At 48.9% G+C, this 17,214-nt stretch overlaps 1 long non-coding RNA gene across 1 annotated transcript; it reads left to right on the top strand.

The window, feature by feature from the left end:
- Window positions 1–2,613: 2,613 nt before the first annotated feature.
- LOC142591256 (uncharacterized) lies at window positions 2,614–6,884 on the top strand. The gene is made up of 2 exons (XR_012830418.1): window positions 2,614–2,780; window positions 5,942–6,884. It is a non-coding gene; the product is annotated as an uncharacterized LOC142591256 (long non-coding RNA).
- The last annotated feature ends 10,330 nt before the right edge of the window (window positions 6,885–17,214 follow it).

Below are 17,214 nucleotides of genomic sequence, written 5' to 3'. Positions count from 1 at the left end.
TGAGGCACTCGAGATAGCTTTAGCTTTCGCGTATCATGAAACAAAGCCACAAAAGAAATTCAGCCAATGTTAAAAAAAAAGCAGTGCGCAGAAGAGCCACGAAAGAACAAAAACGCAGCTCTTGGTAGTACAGAAAAGAGCTACTCGGGAGTTTAAAATAAACCAAAAGCATATAAGGCATCTCAGTCATCCACAAAGAAAGATCAAAAAGTGCAACTACTTTAGCCATCTACCCTTTCTCTCTCTTGAACACCGGAAAAGAGGCAAAACAAAGTTTGTTTTTTTATCCCTCATTCTAACTTTGTCGCAAGCTTTCTTTGTCTAAGGATAGAGTACGTGAAGGCGCGTTAAGAAGTCACGTTTTATACCAGTTTGAGCGGTTATTTTCCACTGCCACTTATAGCACGTGCTCAAACAGGTCACCGTCTGAAGCAATACAGTAGTTGTTTCTTTCCAACACTTGCGCAGTTGCAGCTTCGACCAGTGACGTTGGAATCTCGCGGCAGACTCTGCTTATTTTTGCCTTTAGGGCGTCCGGTGTTGTAGTTTCGCTGCTATACACGCAATCTTTCATGTAGCCCCACAAGAAGAAATTCAGTGATGTCATGTTCGGCGACCTTGAAGGCCGGGGTTACAGGGCAGGAAAAAGCTTGTTGAGCCATGCTCGAGCCTGACTATTGCTATGTGCAGGAGCACCATCGTGTTGAAACCTGGGGCGCGATCTTGTACGCGTTCCAAAATAGAACGGAGGCGGTCCGTTCCATCGAGCCGCACACGATTGGTCAATTTGAACCGCGACGAATGCCATGACGTCAATTGTCACGTGAGCCGTGACGTCTTGCTGCTCATAATCATTCCGTGTCGTCTGCTAACGGACGAACGCCACGGAACGGACGGAGAGTCCGTCCGGAGCGATAGAACGGATTAGAACGGCTACCAGACAGCTTGGATTGGATTAGAACGTAAGTTCTTGGGACAGTTAGCATCTTTCGTATCCGGTTCAATCCGATTCCGCGCTCCCAACAGTTGGAGAAGATGGCGTTTTTCTCTGCCGTGCCTTTTCGTGTCGCCTGTGCGGCTGCTGCAGTCGTGCAGAGACGACGACCCGAGGTAGATGATGCATTTGAAGAGTTGACGGAAGAAGAGTTCCAGCAGTATTTTCGTCTGTCCAAACGAACAGTGCGTAGCTTGTGCGACGAGCTTGACCCTATCATTGGATGCCAGCGAGCCAGTGGCCTTTCCACAGAAAGGAAGGTGTTGTGCGCGCTGCGATACTTCGGCACCGGAAGCTTCCAGAGGAGCGTTGGTCGCGAGGAACACGTAGGCATGGCACAGTCGGCCGTGAGCAGCACCATTCACGAGGTGACGGAGGCCATCATTTCCGTGTCTGCCCGGAGAAAGTTGGTGGACTTTCCCTTCGCACCGTCTGCCAAGGATGAGGCTCAGGCGGCGTTCGCGCGACGCGGCGCCATCCCAGGCGTGCTAGCGTGCGTCGACGGCACGCTGATCGCCATCATGAAGCCAGAGGGACTCAGCCCGGCCGACACGGCGAGCTTCATGTCAAGAAAGGGTTATTACGCCCTAAACGTCATGGTCGTAAGTACCGTTGGATTGTTTTACTTCAAACTGTTGTCGCCATTTTTACTCGCCCATAGTTGCAATTGTTCAGTTTAATGTCCAAGCTGGCATAACAAGTAATGTAACGATTAAAAGAGGACATGTGGGGAACTGTTTACGAGCTCGTTGAAATATGACATGTCGGGAGTAATGGCGAGTGCCATGTGTTGTGCATAATCAGTCTGCCGTTCCAAAATTGTGTTTTAAATGGGCAGCAGTCGTAGCAGAAATGGATAGACTGTAGGGAAGACACGATGGAAGCATTTTGAACACGGAAGTACTTACAACCATTACATGGGCTGGCTTTGGCTCGTATGGGGGTTCTTGCGCAATATCGGGCCTCGAGTTTTCATTTAGCTATCAATTAGTGCGAACCATAGGCGTCCACATAAGGGGGGGGGCGCATTGCCCCCCCCCAATTGCAAGACCCTGTGCACGCCTATGGCTGAAACAGTCTGCTACTTGTACCAGCGTACGTGTATTCTTTTGTGCATATGAATGGCAAAACGGATTTTGAACGTATCTGCAGGGCTATTTTGTATTGCTCCCCATTGCAGGTGTGCAACGCGGAACTTCGCATTCTTGTTGTGGACCCCCGGTTCCCTGGTTCGTGCCATGACTCTTGGGTGTGGCAGCATAACCCGCTGCGTGCACGCCTAGCCGCACAACTGCAGCCTGGCGAGTATCTGCTTGGTTAGTATTCGTAATGCGTACCCCTAACTAGGGCAGAGCACTCAGCTCTCACTTTCTGTAATAGGAGACTCAGGATATCCTCTCGAGCCATGGCTGCTTGTTCCGGTACCTGGCAGCCATGCTGGCACCACCTCTGAAGGCCACTACAACCAGGAGCACGCATCCATGCGCAATGTTGTGGAGAGATGTATCGGGGTGTTGAAAAGCAAGTTCCGCTGCTTGCAGCGCTTTCGGACACTGCTATACAGCCCCGATAGAGCAGCGCGAATTATTTATGCATGCGTTGCTCTTCATAACATTGCCTTGGACACGGGCGACTGGACATCGGACGATTATGGTGGGGAAGTGCCACCAGCTGAGGAGCCAGAGCAGCCAGGAGACATCCAGGTGCTGGCACCACACGACGTGTTCCTCAGAGGAAGGCAGCAGCGCAGCGCCGTTGTCAACCTTTTCTGAAGGACACAGGAATGGTGAGTTTTCATAATACATAATTTATTTATACAAAGTGCAGTGCCCTTAGGCTATCACAGGACTGTGTTTGTACAGCAGAAAATACATTGAAAAATTTGTATACACAACAAGTGCACCTCCATACGGATGGTCAATGTTCCAAATCCACACATCCGACAGATTATGATAATTTAAACACAGACGAAGTACACTTTGTTTCGCCAAAGACCGATCAGCTTACTGTCCATTGCCTACAAAGTATTTACTAAGGTAATTGCAAATAGAATCAGGAACACCTTAGACTTCCGTCAACCAAAGGACCAGGCAGGATTCCGTAAAGGCTACTCAACAATAGGCCATATTCACACTATCAATCAGGTGATAGAAAAATGTGCGGAATATAACCAACCTTTATATATAGCTTTCATTGATTACGAGAAAGCGTTTGATTCAGTCGAAACCTCAGCAGTCATGGAGGCATTTCGGAATCAGGGTGTAGACGAGCCGTATGTAAAAATACTGAAAGATATCTATAGCGGCTCCACAGACACCGTAGTCCTCCATAAAGAAAGCAACAAAATCCCAATAAAGAAAGGCGTCAGGCTGGGAGATACAATATCTCCAATGCTATTCACAGCGTGTTTACAGGAGGTATTCAGATACCTGGATTGGAAAAAATTGGGGATAATAGTTAATGGAAAATACTTCAGTAACTTGCGATTCGCTGATGATATTGCCTTGCTTAGTAACTCAGGGGACCAATTGCAATGCATGCTCACTGAGCTGGAGAGGCAAAGCAGAAGGGTGGGTCTAAAAATTAATTTGCAGAAAACTAAAGTAATGTTTAACAGTCTCGGAAGAGAACAGCAGTTTACGATAGGTAGTGAGGCACTGGAAGTGGTAACGGAATACATCTACTTAGGACAGGTAGTGACTGCAGATCCGGATCACGAGACTGAAATAATCAGAAGAATAAGAATAGGCTGGGGTGCGTTTGGCAGGCATTTTCCAATCATGAACAGCAGATTGCCATTATCCCTCAAGAGAAAAGTTTATAACAGCTGTGTGTTACCAGTACTCACGTACGGGGCAGAAACCTGGAGGCTTACAAAAAGGGTTCTACTTAAGTTGAGGACGACGCAACGAGATATGGAAAGAAGAATGATACGTGTAACGTTAAGGGATAAGAAAAGAGCAGATTGAGTGAGAGAACAAACTCTAGTTAATGACATCTTAGTTGAAATCAAGACAAAGAAATGGGGGGCATCGGCAGGACATGTAATGAGGAGGGACGATAACTGATGGTCATTAATCTTTACGGACTGGATTCCAAGGGACGGGAAGCGTAGCAGGGGGTGGCAGAAAGTTAGGTGGGCGGATGAGATTAAGAAGTTTGCAGGGACTACATGACCGGGGTAGTTGGAGAAGTATGGGAGAGGCCTTTGCCCTGCAGTGGGCGTAACCAGGATGATGATGATGATGAAGTACACTTATACAAAGAATCCTTTAAATAGAATGCCACAGCCGCGGAAACAATTGTACCCTCGTCACTATGCAAGAGTCTGCAAGGCTGCCACTTAATAACAGTAGTACTCGTGAAGCAGTCGTAAGGCAATGCTTAATGCCCCTTCATCTGAAGAACTGCATTCGCTGCTGCTCCCAAGCTAGCATTGTCTTATGCAATATGCACATCACAAAGTACTTCTTTCCTAGTGGAACATGAAACGCGGTAGCAACGTGAAAGTGCAGCCTTTTCTTTAAATATCACATGAAATATGAAATAAAAACATCCCTTGACCCATCATAGTCATGACAGACTTGATGGAAGCAATACATATGATTGGCACTCTGTACTCATGGTCACCATCAGCAAAAGGTGCGAAAAATTTTCATAAAACACATCAGAATGAACGCAACCGCCGCATCCTGTGCATTTTGACGCTCAGTGTACGTTGGTAGGAGTGAGGCAATATGCTTGCTAGCCATCTCTTGTGCTAGGTGTATCAAAACTTCTGTGCAAGCATGAATACGCAGGCGAGGCAAGCAAGTAAAGCGTAATGAATGCGGATTCAAACACAAACAAAATGTAACGCCGTGTGTAGTGACAGCATTACACTCGTCACATCATGTCCAAATGGGTAGATGTAAATTAACGTAAAAGCGCAAAAAAATAGGTCAACTTTATCACACTCTATGATGACAAGTACATCACAAACCTTGTAGTACAACATGCTTCAGGTAGCAAAGCATGTGACAACATTGCAACATCAGCATCACACAATTCGTTTTCACCACGGCATGTAAAACTTGCAGTTACATTTACGTGACCTTGCAAGAAAGAATGACTATCCCAGGTATATCCATTCCCTTGTCAGTGTTATGAGTCACTGACTAGAAGCATTCATTTCTCGGCAGCAATTGTAGTGCGATGCTAAACAACAGGTGAATCATAATTGTAAAAAGGTGAGTGCACTTGCCAGCTGTGATGAAACATGTTACATAAAACATGAATAATTGGCTCTACAATCTCACAGCACCCAGAAAGTGTCACGCGTGAAAGTTATTCTTGCAATGACTCCCTTGGAACGAAGACTAGAGGAAACCAATCACTGGTGTGGTGCAATGATGATGGTCATTTTTATTCGTGAAACTATGCAACTTAAAGAGTGACTAGTTTGGTGCTTCGGAATAAAGACGACATTGTAGTCGTTGCACCTTAGCCTCACTGTGCCGAAATGAAAATATCACAGTGCAAACACTATGCGGTAACGCTTCATAATGAGTGCAGTAAGCTACAACACAGTGAAGCAATATAAATATCGCAGTAGAAAACCCATACACAGAAATCGACAACTATTTGTGACGATTCCAGTGTGAATGACTAGGCGCCTCCGAAATGTGTAAATAAAAAAAGCACGCTGGCATTGCAGCTGGATAAGCATAAATAGAAAGAGGCAAATACAACAGAACAAAAATGGGTGTGCGCATTGCACCTCTCAACCAAAAAATCCTCCTCTATTACTCAAAGGAAACTCAAACAGAACAAAAATGGGCGTGCGCATTGCACCTCTCAACCAAAAAATCCTCTATTACTCAAAGGAAACTCAAGCAATAAATAAACAAAACAAACGGAACTGGGGAAACAAATGAATAAAATAAATTAATTTCTCGCTTGCTGCAGGTGCTCAGCGATGTCCTGCGCTATGGCGCGCACCTGTTCCAGGATCCCCTCCTGGGCTGCTGCCGTCCGTTCTGCCGCGACAGCGAGGCGGGTTGTGGAAGCCTCGATTCTGCGCAGCACCTGGAATGAATAATTATGGTGGAACTGTTCGCATCAGTTGCTGATTACTCGCAACCAGCTCACGGCTGCAAGCTGCTGTTGTGAAGAACTGCAACGTGCACAACAATTCCCTCTCTGCTGAAGAGCCACGGGCCTGATGGCATTCTTTGGCAGTGTCAAGCTTCGCGTACAAGCTATACCCTCTTCGTTTGGACAGACAAAGACCTGCTGGAACTACTCTTCCGTCATCTATTCTAATGCATCTCTCACCACCAAACAGCCCTTTTCAGGGCTAACCAACCTTTCGTCCGGCGGCTGATCGTTGGCAAGATACGTTACCGAGCCCTCTATACAACGCATATTTCTTGTTTACATCCCAAGCTGGTTTGTTTTTCAGATTCATGATTTACTTATAGCAAAGCATAAAGAATATTTATGTCCTTCATGTAAAATGACACCAAAGGGCCTACCAACCTGCAGCACCTCGTCGCCCTGTTCCAGGCTGCGGGCACACTGCGACGACATCGTAGTCAGGGTATCCACCCGTCGCGGTCGCTGTCGACGTGGTGGCCGAACAGGGTGCTGCAACACTGAAAGCACACAGCATTTTATGGTACCAATAAAAGTGGCTATGGCCATGTTATGGCTTATTGGGCTAGTTCAATAAAATACAAGAGCTCATTTTATTTAACAGCTTGAGGATCAATAACTTACCAGGCGCAGCGGCCACCCTTTCGGCAGGCGCCGCGCCGCGCGGTGGATCCTCTGCCGCTGTAGAGTAAACACATTAATGTTTACGAACTGCACACACACTTGGCGATAATTAAAACAATCATTCCTCTGATGCTTACGTGCCGCAGCCTCGTCTTCGACGACGACTTCCATCGCATAGGTGGGGACGTCAGCCTGCTGGAAAATGTCGTAAGCGTGGCTATTCATTACAATGCCTATGTTACAATATTTGCGAAAATATTGTGCAATTATTGAGTGCTTAATGATCCCATGTGTTACCGTCCTCGTGCACTTCCGTGAAGGCATTTTAATTCTGTGTTAATCACTTTACCCCCCTTTTCCCGAAAACGCAGCCAACTGAGATTCTAGTTGATTAACATACCTGCTTTTCCATTCTCTCCTACGCTATTTTCCTGTTCACCAACGGTGTTGCGTTCTGCTAAATGTAGCACTTACAGATAATGGCAAACTCTAAACCGGCACCATTCAGGAATCCATGATATTACGGCGGCAGTGTGCTTACCTCTTGGTAGGGGAGGTCGGTCACGCCGTGGAGGCGGACCGTCCCGGTGAGCTGCAGTACTCTGCCATGGAAGCCATGCAGCCGCCCCCCTCCTGTTTTTCTGAATATACACTCCAATGTCGAAGGACAAATCGCCCAGGCCATTGGACGGTCACTCACCTTTGTTCTTGGGCAAGTGCGGCAGCGTTGCGGCGGGCCTCGAAGACTTGCTTCCGCCACCACTCTTGCCACTGCTCGACGGTTTTCACGACGGGGCCTTGCGTGTTGAGCTGGTCGGCTAGCTGCTGCCAAAGCCGTCGGCGGTCGCCAGCAGTGAAGCGTGGCCCCAGCTCGCTGGATCTTATAGCCAGCTGGGGATGCTCTTGCATGAAGGCGACCACCGTCTCCTTCTGAGCCTCCGACACGCGCGGCCCCTTCGCCGGTGCTTCTACGTTAAGCGCCATGGCTTCAACTGAACGACTAAACCAACCGCTTCAAAATTCGCGCCGTGTGATTGAAACGTGGTGGTAGCTAGCGCCATCACTAAACGTTTCGCAAAACTGCGACACCACCTAGCGCCAGTTGAAGACATTAACCGCAATATTTTGTTTCAGTCGTTTTGCATTCCAAATTGAATCTTTGAAAAGCAACACCAACACATTTTGCTACTCACTCATAATAGCAAAATATTTCTCAACATGTTGCAAACGCTTGTCAATATATTATACGGTCCCCAAGCAGACGTCAAAAGCGTGACGCAGGCTTCCACTTCGCTCATTGGCTGTTTGCTTCCTCTCGTTCTCGCGAACACTGCGAACCGCCTATTAACGCGATAGCGTTAAGGAGCTCGTGTCGCAGAAAAGCCGGTGTCGTCGGCGTCCGCGGCGTTGGCCGTGAGCGATAAATCATGGCAGGCACTTCATAAATAAAAAGCAACTTCCAAGATGGGCTGGGTGGGAATCGAACCAGGGTCTCCGGAGTGTGAGACGGAGACGCTACCACTCAGCCACGAGTTCGATGCTTGAAAGCGGTACAAAAGCGCGTCTAGTGAATGCGGTGTTGCCTTAGAAACGAGCCGTAGAAAGTTATACTGCGGTGTATATCGGTAATTATGAGCATGTAACTTACAGAAGTCGCATTTACACGAATAGCGAAGTACGTTTCCGCTACATTTCTTCTGCGCTTACCACACACGCAGAGCCATCTTGCGGCAAACAATAGACCCCCTCCTCTCAATGTACGGCGCTGCCCCGACAGGTGGCGCGCCGCGCGCGCATTGGTGCTGTGCGCGGACCGGTGCCAGGCGCCTCGCGTCCCCGACTCCCTCTCCCCTGACGACGCTTCGCCGTGCTCCCACACGGGTTGCAGAATCAAGCGCCGTTCCTTTCTTTAGATTACTATCTATCTATCTCTCTGCCCGTGCCGATCACGACGTTTGGCCGGCGTAGATCGTTTCCCCCTCCGAGACACCGAGTTCTTTGCTTCGTTCCGTTTGTTCAGGCGCGCGTTTCGTTGCCGCGCCGAACGCTGCGTTGCTCGACGCTCACCGCGTGATAGGTGGGCGCAGAGTCCGATGCGGGGCGCCTCGTAAGTGATCACTGTCTGAGCGCATTGTCTTACACCCCTTGGCGGGTCGACGGCAACGCTGTCGCGTTCCACTCTTGAAGGCGAAGCTTAAGCGTCCTCCAATTTTTTCGTGACGTTTAGAACGGAGGCGGTCCGTTCTATTTTGGAACGCGTACAAGATCGCGCCCCAGATGTCCCGGAGGTGTGCAAATGCGCATGCTTACAAGCATTCACATTTGTTCATTCTCCCTGCCCTGCTGTAAGAATAAAATCAATTTAAGTTCAGCGCTCAATCTGTTGTTTCGTACTCTCCCTTCCAACTCTTTATTTTTCCTTTTTTGGCGCAACAATGTATTCATTAGATTCCAACCAACTCGCCCAGCAACAAGTTCTACTTAATAATGATAGAATGTGTAAGCGTGACTCAACGAGGACGTAGAAAGGAACAGATCACACAGAGACAGCGCTATCTTTGCCTGTCTGCTTCTTTCTACGTACTTGTTCAGTCGCGCTTACGCATTCTATCATGGATTTGAACCAACTAGCCCGTCAAGGTGCTTTAATTAAGCAGCACGGTGTCACGCACACAGGTAAACGTGAACACATCTCGCTCGATGACAGCGGAAACTGTCTGTGAAAACGCTGGAGCTATCGCGGCAGTAGCCGCGAGCCAATTGACCTCCGTGCATCTTTCGCTTCAACGCGAACGAAACATCAAAAGCACAGCGCATACGATGCTACCGGTACTACACGCACTCTGCAAACATCGCAGATCGCTTTGAAGATGAAGCCCGCACGGGCGCGCACTTTGGCCACGTCGAAGACCGCTTTCAAGACACGAGCGCCGGCAACGCGTCTCTACAGTGTCGCCTGAAGGCGTCTGCTACGGCGTCCGCGATTCACGTGGCCAACGCCGTAGTAGACGACGCATTTGTCTCCACTCTGTACGGAGCGGCGGGCGAGGAGGACATCGAGGCACCCTAGCAGTCGCCGGAGAAGAACGCCCCTCCTCCCGCGCCTGACCCCCCTGCCTCGCGCGCCACAGGAAAGGACACGCATCCGGGCCGCGTTCCTCGCTCGCGCACATGAGATTGAACCACCTTCGCCAGCTTAACCTTGCACGCTTTCGCTCACACGGAACCTCACGGCGACGGCGATGACAGAAAAGCGCCTGGAGTGTCCATTTTGATACGTGCATATGGCGTGTTTCTTGTGGCCGATGCACGCGGGGGCCCCGACGAAGACGACGGACGCTCTCTGGCTCTCGAGTTGTCGGCTGAACTGGCTAGCGCTGCATTATCCTTTGTAAATACACTTTGTAAATAGTCTCCAGTTCTTATTCTTTCGTTCGCGTAACATTTTGGTGGAGGGTGCCGTTCACCGTCCTCGCCACGGAGCTCCGCAGCGGCCGCACCGTCCTGCTTTCCGCAATGGCTCCCGGCAACGACACCTGGTCTGCTTCTACTCCTGTGATCCCAACAACCACTTACATTACGGTTACCAACCCCGCGATCCTGGCATATTTTCTGGCCAAGATAATGTCGACGTTGAGGACTGGCTCACCATGTATGCGCATGTTAGCCAAAACAACCGCTGGGCTTCTACCATTATGCTAGCGAATGTCCTATTCTACTTGAACGGAACTCCGTGTGTCTGGTTCGGGACACACGAGGACGAGATCTCTAGCTGGGATGCTTTCAAGGACCTCTTTGGAAATCCCACTGGTCGGCAGCTGGCTGCCAGAAAAAAGCTTGCTACCCGAGTTCCGTCTTCTACTGAATCGTATGTCTCGAACATACAAGATGTGCCCGCTCTTGGCCGGAAATTCAACGACAAAAAAATTGGAGGACGCTTAAGCTTCGCCTTCAAGAGTGGAACGCGATAGCGTTCCCATCGACCCGCCAAGGGGTGTAAGACAATGCGCTACGGCGCAGGGATCACTTACGAGGCGCCCCGCATCGGACTTTGCGCCCACCTATCACACGGAGAGCGTCGAGCAACGCAGCGTTCGGCGCGGCAACGAAACGTGCGCCTGAGCAAACGGAACGAACCAAAGAACTCGGTGTCTCGGAGGGGGAAACGATCTACGCCAGCCAAACGTCGTGATCGGCACGGGCAGAGAGATAGATAGATAGTAATCTAAAGAAAGGAACGGCGCTTGATTCTGCAACCCGCGTGGGAGCACGGCGAAGCGTCTTCAGGGGAGAGGGAGTCGGGGCTGCGACGCGCCTGGCACCGGTCCGCGCACAGCCCCAATGCGCGCATGGCGCGCCACATGTCGGGGCAGCGCCGTAGATTGAGAGGAGGGGGTCTTCTGTGTTTGCCGCAAGATGGCTCTGCGTGTGCGGTAAGCGCAGAAGAAATCTAGAGGAAACGTACTTCGCTACTCGTGGAAATGCGACTTCTGTAAGTTACACGCTCATAATTACCGATATACACCGCAGTATAACTTTCTACGGCAAGTTTTTAAGGCAACACCGCGTTCACTAGAAGCGCGTTTGTACCGCTTTCAAGCATCGAACTCGTGGCTCAGTGGTAGCGTCTCCGTCTCACACTCCGGAGACCCTGGTTCGATTCCCACCCAGCCCATCTTGGAAGTTGCTTTTTATTTATGAAGTGCCTGCCGTGATTTATCGCTCACGGCCAACGCCGCGGACGCCGACACCGACGCCGACGACACCGGCTTTTCTGCGACACGAGCTCCTTAACGCTATCGCGTTAAAATGGCCAAGGTTGACAAAGTCGGCCACTAAGGGGATCGCTGACGACGCATTCAACTTGTTGGTCTTCAACAATGTGTCCACCATCGACGTCATTGTCAAGGAATGCCGCCGCTTTGAGCTCGCCAAAAGCCGCCGCGTCATTCCACAGTTCTCCCGGCTCCCTAACACGGCTGCGACGTCGTTTTGCATCGATCTTACCGCTTCTCTTCACCACCCTTAAATGAGCGTGTCACCCGTATCGTTCGCCGCGAGCTCCAGGCTACAAGTCCTGGTCCTGCGCCGTTCCATTCACGCCCACTTGACCCCGCCATTGACCAACCAGCCCCAGCGATATCTCTCAACCGAGGTTGGCAAGAATTTGCCAACCTTGGTTTTCCTGCTGCCTGCTCCGCCTCTCGTCCTGACGCCCGACCGGTGACGACACCTACGCCTCACGGCGATCGGTATTCCCCTCCCAGATACCGCAACCCTACGGAGTGAACTCCGGACGACAAGCCCATTTGCTTCCGTTGACTCCGCATTGGCCACGTCGCTCGTCACTTCCTCACCTCCTTGACGTCGCCGTATTCGAGCCTTCGTTTCCCCGTCTCCTCGCCCATATGCCGACCCGTGCCGTTATTCGCCTCGCCGTATGCCTCTTACCGCCGGCGTATATCCGCCGATGACAGTCGTCGTGCTCGCTCGCCGTCACCTCAGCGCCGTAGGTCCGCGTCGCCACAGCCACGCCGCTTTTCGTCGCCGACCAATTATGGACCCTCCCGGACGGAAAACTAGACAATGCAGCTCCTGGAGGTAGTGCTGCATTATCTTCGTTGTGTAGAAATTCTCCATTGACGCTCCCAACGAACCAGAACTTTGATGTTCACGTCGGCGGTGTCCCTTTGACGGCGTTAATAGATACTGGAGCCCAGATGTCCATAATGAGTTGTAACCTCCATCGTCGACTGAGGAAGGTTCTCACGCGTCCTACTACTCGAGCCGTACGCGTGACCGATGATAGCACTGTTGACATCACTGCAATGTGCCGTTTTCGTCTGCCCATTTAGTGAGCCGATTAACACTCAACTGTATCTGGCGTTCACATATTGATAAGTTGCAAGATTTAAAGCTGATTTGGATATCGTCCACACAGAATAAGACACCATGGGTGGTATAACAGAGCGTAGAGAGTTTATCTTGATTATAAAAAGTGTGCAACTTAGCACTCCTCCCTGTGGTACACCGTTTTGCTGAATAAAAGTGCGCGATAGTACATTACAAATTCTTACGCGGAACTTTCTTTCAGATAAGTAATTTTGCAAAATGTTCAGCATACTACCACAAATTCTATAGGACGGCAGGTCTTGCAGAATACCGTATCGCCAGGCAGTAGCATATGCCTTCTCAAGATCGAAGAATACAGATAGGCAGTATTGGATGTGTACAAATGCATCACGTATATATGATTGAAGGAGAACAAGATTATCGGTTGTAGACTTCGCTCTTCGGAAGCCAGATTGGCGAGGGTCCAATCTGAGGCGTGCGAGAGCAGGAACGGCAGGCTACGAACAACAGGAATGGCCGCTGCACAGTCTTCGTTCTCCTCTTTCTTCCTCTTCTTGATCCACGCGTCCCTTTTACGCGCTTGGACGTAACAATACTATTATATTCCAAAAAGAACACAAGGCGACGGTTAATCATTTTTTCAAATACCTTGAGTAAGCAGCTAGTGAGTGCAATTGGTCTGTAACTGTTAACTAAGGAAGGGTCTTTGCCGTGTTTGAGTATTGGTAGGACTATTGCTTCTTTCCAAGATGAGGGTATATGACCAGTAGCAAATATCTTATTGTAAAGGCCTAAAATGCAGTTTAGGGTCTCATAAGGCAGATTGTTGATTATTCCTTAAGTTATTGTGTCAGAACCTGGAGCCGAGCTACCACAAGAGCCTAGGACAAGCTTGAGTTCATGGAATGCTAACGGTCTATTGTACCCTTCTGATGACTTGTTTGGACGCAGAGGAATATTTTCTGCTATTCTTTTATGGTTTAAAAACTTTTCAGAATAATTTTCGGTGCTTGATACTCTCTGAAAGTGCTCACCAAGAGTGTTTGCTCGATCTTCTATTGTATCGCCAGAGCCAGGGATGAGAGGAAAAGGATTTGCACGTTGACCTTTTAGTTTACGTACCCTGTTATATACTTTACTAACATCCGTGTATGAGTTTATGGAGGATACGTAGCGTGACCAGCTTTCTCTTTTGGATGTTCGGCGGATGCGGCGGCCATTTGCTTTGCACCGTTTAAATTCCATTAGGTTTTCTGTGGTTGGATAACGTGAAAATCTACTCCATGCTTTGTTCTGGCGTTTCTTTGCAGTTTTGCAGTCTCTGTTCCACCACGGCTTTGGATTGACTTTATCTGTGCAGTACTTAGGTATGCAGTTTTTAGCAGAACAGAGGATATGTTCAGTGATGTAGCTGGCCAGTTCCTCTACACCTAGGTGGTTCACATCTTCCAGGCACAGTTTACATATGTTTCTGAATTTCGACCAGTCTGCACTATGAAGTTTCCACTTTTGGGGGTAAGCTGGTCCATCGTGCCACTTTGCTGTTTCTAGGAGTGTAGGGAAATGATCGCTCCCATATGGATTACTGATAACTCTCCATTCCAGGTATGGAAGAAGTGACGCTGACCCTATGGCTAAATCTATACATGAATACGTGTTGTATGTGGAACTGTAAAAGGTTGGCTCTGCCTTGTTAAATAGACAGGCTCCAGAGGAAAGAAGGAAGTTCTCTATTGCCCGTCCTCTCGCATCACATCTCGAGTCCCCCAAGAATGTTCTGTGAGCATTGAAGTCTCCGATTACTATATAGGGTTCGGGAAGCTAGTCAATCAGCTTTTCAAATTCTGCAATGTCAAACCGTTCATCAGGCGGTAAATATATAGAGCAAATAGTTATAGTTAAAACTATTTATAATTATTTATAGTTATAACTAATAGTTATAAGTTGGTTGAACAATATAGCCCGAACAGCCACTGCTTCAAATGAACTTTGGAGTGATAGATTCTGGCATGCTACTGACTTTTGGGCTATGATTGCCACTCCACCTGAAGAAGAATTACCATTATTTTTATCGTTACGGAAAATGATGTACTGTCTTAAGAAGTTCTTTTGTGTAGACTTTAAATGTGTTTCTTGAACACAGAAGAGTCGTGGCTGATATTCCTCTAGCAGATCTTTGACATCATCTAGATTATTAAATAGGCCCCTGGCATTCCACTGAATTATTTGCGTAGCCATATCGGGGAAAGCTTTTGTTGTCTGTGTTCAAGAGCATGTGTTGAAGATAGATAGATATGTATACAAGGACGGTAACCGTTTAGGTTACCGGTCCCTTTCTTTGAGCAGTTACAGGAATTTTCTCTCTCCTAGCGCGCTCCTGAAAGCGCTGATCTTTCGGCGTCGATGACGTCGGGGATTTTTCATCGACCTCCATGACCTTCTCAGAGGCGCTGGAGCATCGTGAACTAGGCGCTGAAACTCGCGTCCCAGGCCGTGGAGTTCGGATTAGCTTGGGGACCTGCGGAACCGGAGTCGGCAGGTCCACCTTCGATGTTGATGGAGCAGCACTTGCTGCAGCCACCAGGGGGGCAGGCGGAGTGATTACCGGACCACTATCAGTGACCGCGGTAGACACCCAAGGGATTTGTGACGCTGGCCCCCGTCGCGCCACCTCGGAAAAGCTTGTGTGATTTAAATATGACAGACGTTTCCTTGCTTCGTGAAATTTTATTTTATTTGACCTTTAATTAAATGATTTCTTTTTCTTTCTTCCATTTAGGGCATGTTCTAGAGTAGGCTGGATGGCTTCCATCACAGTTCACGCAATGTGGAGATGAGTCGCAAGTGTCTGATGGATGATCGTTCGAGCTGCATTTTGCGCAAGTCTGCCTTCCTCAGCATGTCTGGGATCCATGGCCATACCTCTGGCGCTTAAAGCACCGTCGAGGATTTGCGATGTACGGCCTAACACGTACTTTGATATAGCCTGCATCCAATGTACTTGGCAGCAGACTGGTACCAAAAGTTAGTACTATGTGCTTTGTTGGAAGTTGTTCATTGTTCCTGCGGATTAGGATTCTTTCTACCTTGATCACATTTTGGTCCTGCAAACCTTCAAGCAGCTCTTCGTTACTAAGGTCTAAGAAGTCGTCTTCAGAGATTACTCCACGGCTCGTGTTCATGGTTCGATGTGCCGACACAGTGACTGCTACATCGCCAATGCATTTCAAGTCATTAATTTTATCATGTTGTGTTTTATCCTTCAATTTAAGGAGCAGGTCTCCATTCGACATCTTTGTAGCTTTGTAGCCAGGTCCTATAGTGTTTGCGATGCATTTCGCCACCAAGAAGGGGGAGAATTTACGAACGCTCTTGTTGCCTTCACTGTGGATTACTTGGTACTCAGGGAAGTGTTCTTGATTGTTCTTCAAAAAGAATTGAAACGTTGCATCGGTGCGCCCTCATTTTAGAGGGCGATCAAGGGAAAGTGGTTTACTGGAAGCCATATAGGAGTCTTGAGTTCGGCAGCAGCGCCAACTGCCCACCACCGAGCCCAACATGGGGACGGAGCAAGTCTTACGAGTAAGTCCTCGCCAGTTGTACGGTGCTACTATAACCCAATCTGGAGTACCCAAGGTCGGCCACCCACACAAGGTTAACCCTCGCTGCCAGGAAAGTCGGAAGTAAATAGAAGAAAGGAGAAGACAGGAAAGATTGAAAGGAAGAGAGAAAGACGCAGAATGGAGAGGGGGACAGGAAGAGGCAACTACCGATTTCCCCCGGGTAGGTCAGTCCGGGGGTGCCGTCTATGTGAAGCAGAGGCCAAAGGGGTGTGGTGCCTCCGCCGGGGGGCCTTAAAGGTCCAAACACCCAGCATCAGCTCAACCCCCAGGATCCCCCTTTCCCCAGACACGGCTAAGCCGCGCACGGCTACACGCGGGAGGGTCCAACCCTCGTGTGCTCGGGTCCGTGGTGTCGCAACGCACCAAACGCCTGCTGACGCAGACAACGCGCTCGTGATCGACGCGTGGCATATTAGTAATAGCGTTAGAAGGCGCGTAACTCTGACCTCGATTGTCTTGAACAGCGATAAGCTGTCCCGCTCAGGTTGCGAATAGGAATTTGACGAATGTAGTACAGCAACTCGTACAAGGTATAGCATTTGCTATCTCTCGTTGTTATTTAAACATAAGCGAGAACGGATACTAAAAGTGTCGGCCTCCATTTTTGTGGTGTACATGAACGAATTGAAATTGAAATATTTACTAGTTACACCATTATTCATTGATTGACAATTGACCGTTTGTGCCTGATTTTTCTCGTTGACCTGTTCACTAATGCACCTGTTTTCGCAGGCACCGGAACAAGATGGCTGCCGCCTACAAGCGCTAAAACTTTTGGTCAGTAAGAACCCAGACTCACGTGGAGACACTCCCCCCCCCCATCTCCCATACATATTGCGTGTGGCGTGACGGGAAGTGTCAGATTGAATGCTGGGACAAACTGAAAAAAAAAAAGTGAAGGATTTGTCGCTTCTACTGAGACATTAATATTTAGTTCTGCAGAAAACCGCGCTTCGCCTCACGTGACTGTGTTTCACTCCCGTG

Source organism: Dermacentor variabilis, chromosome 8 (assembly GCF_050947875.1).
Source record: "Dermacentor variabilis isolate Ectoservices chromosome 8, ASM5094787v1, whole genome shotgun sequence".
In the NCBI taxonomy this organism is placed as follows: Eukaryota; Metazoa; Arthropoda; class Arachnida; order Ixodida; family Ixodidae; genus Dermacentor; species Dermacentor variabilis.
This window is presented reverse-complemented; position numbering and strand designations above follow the sequence as displayed.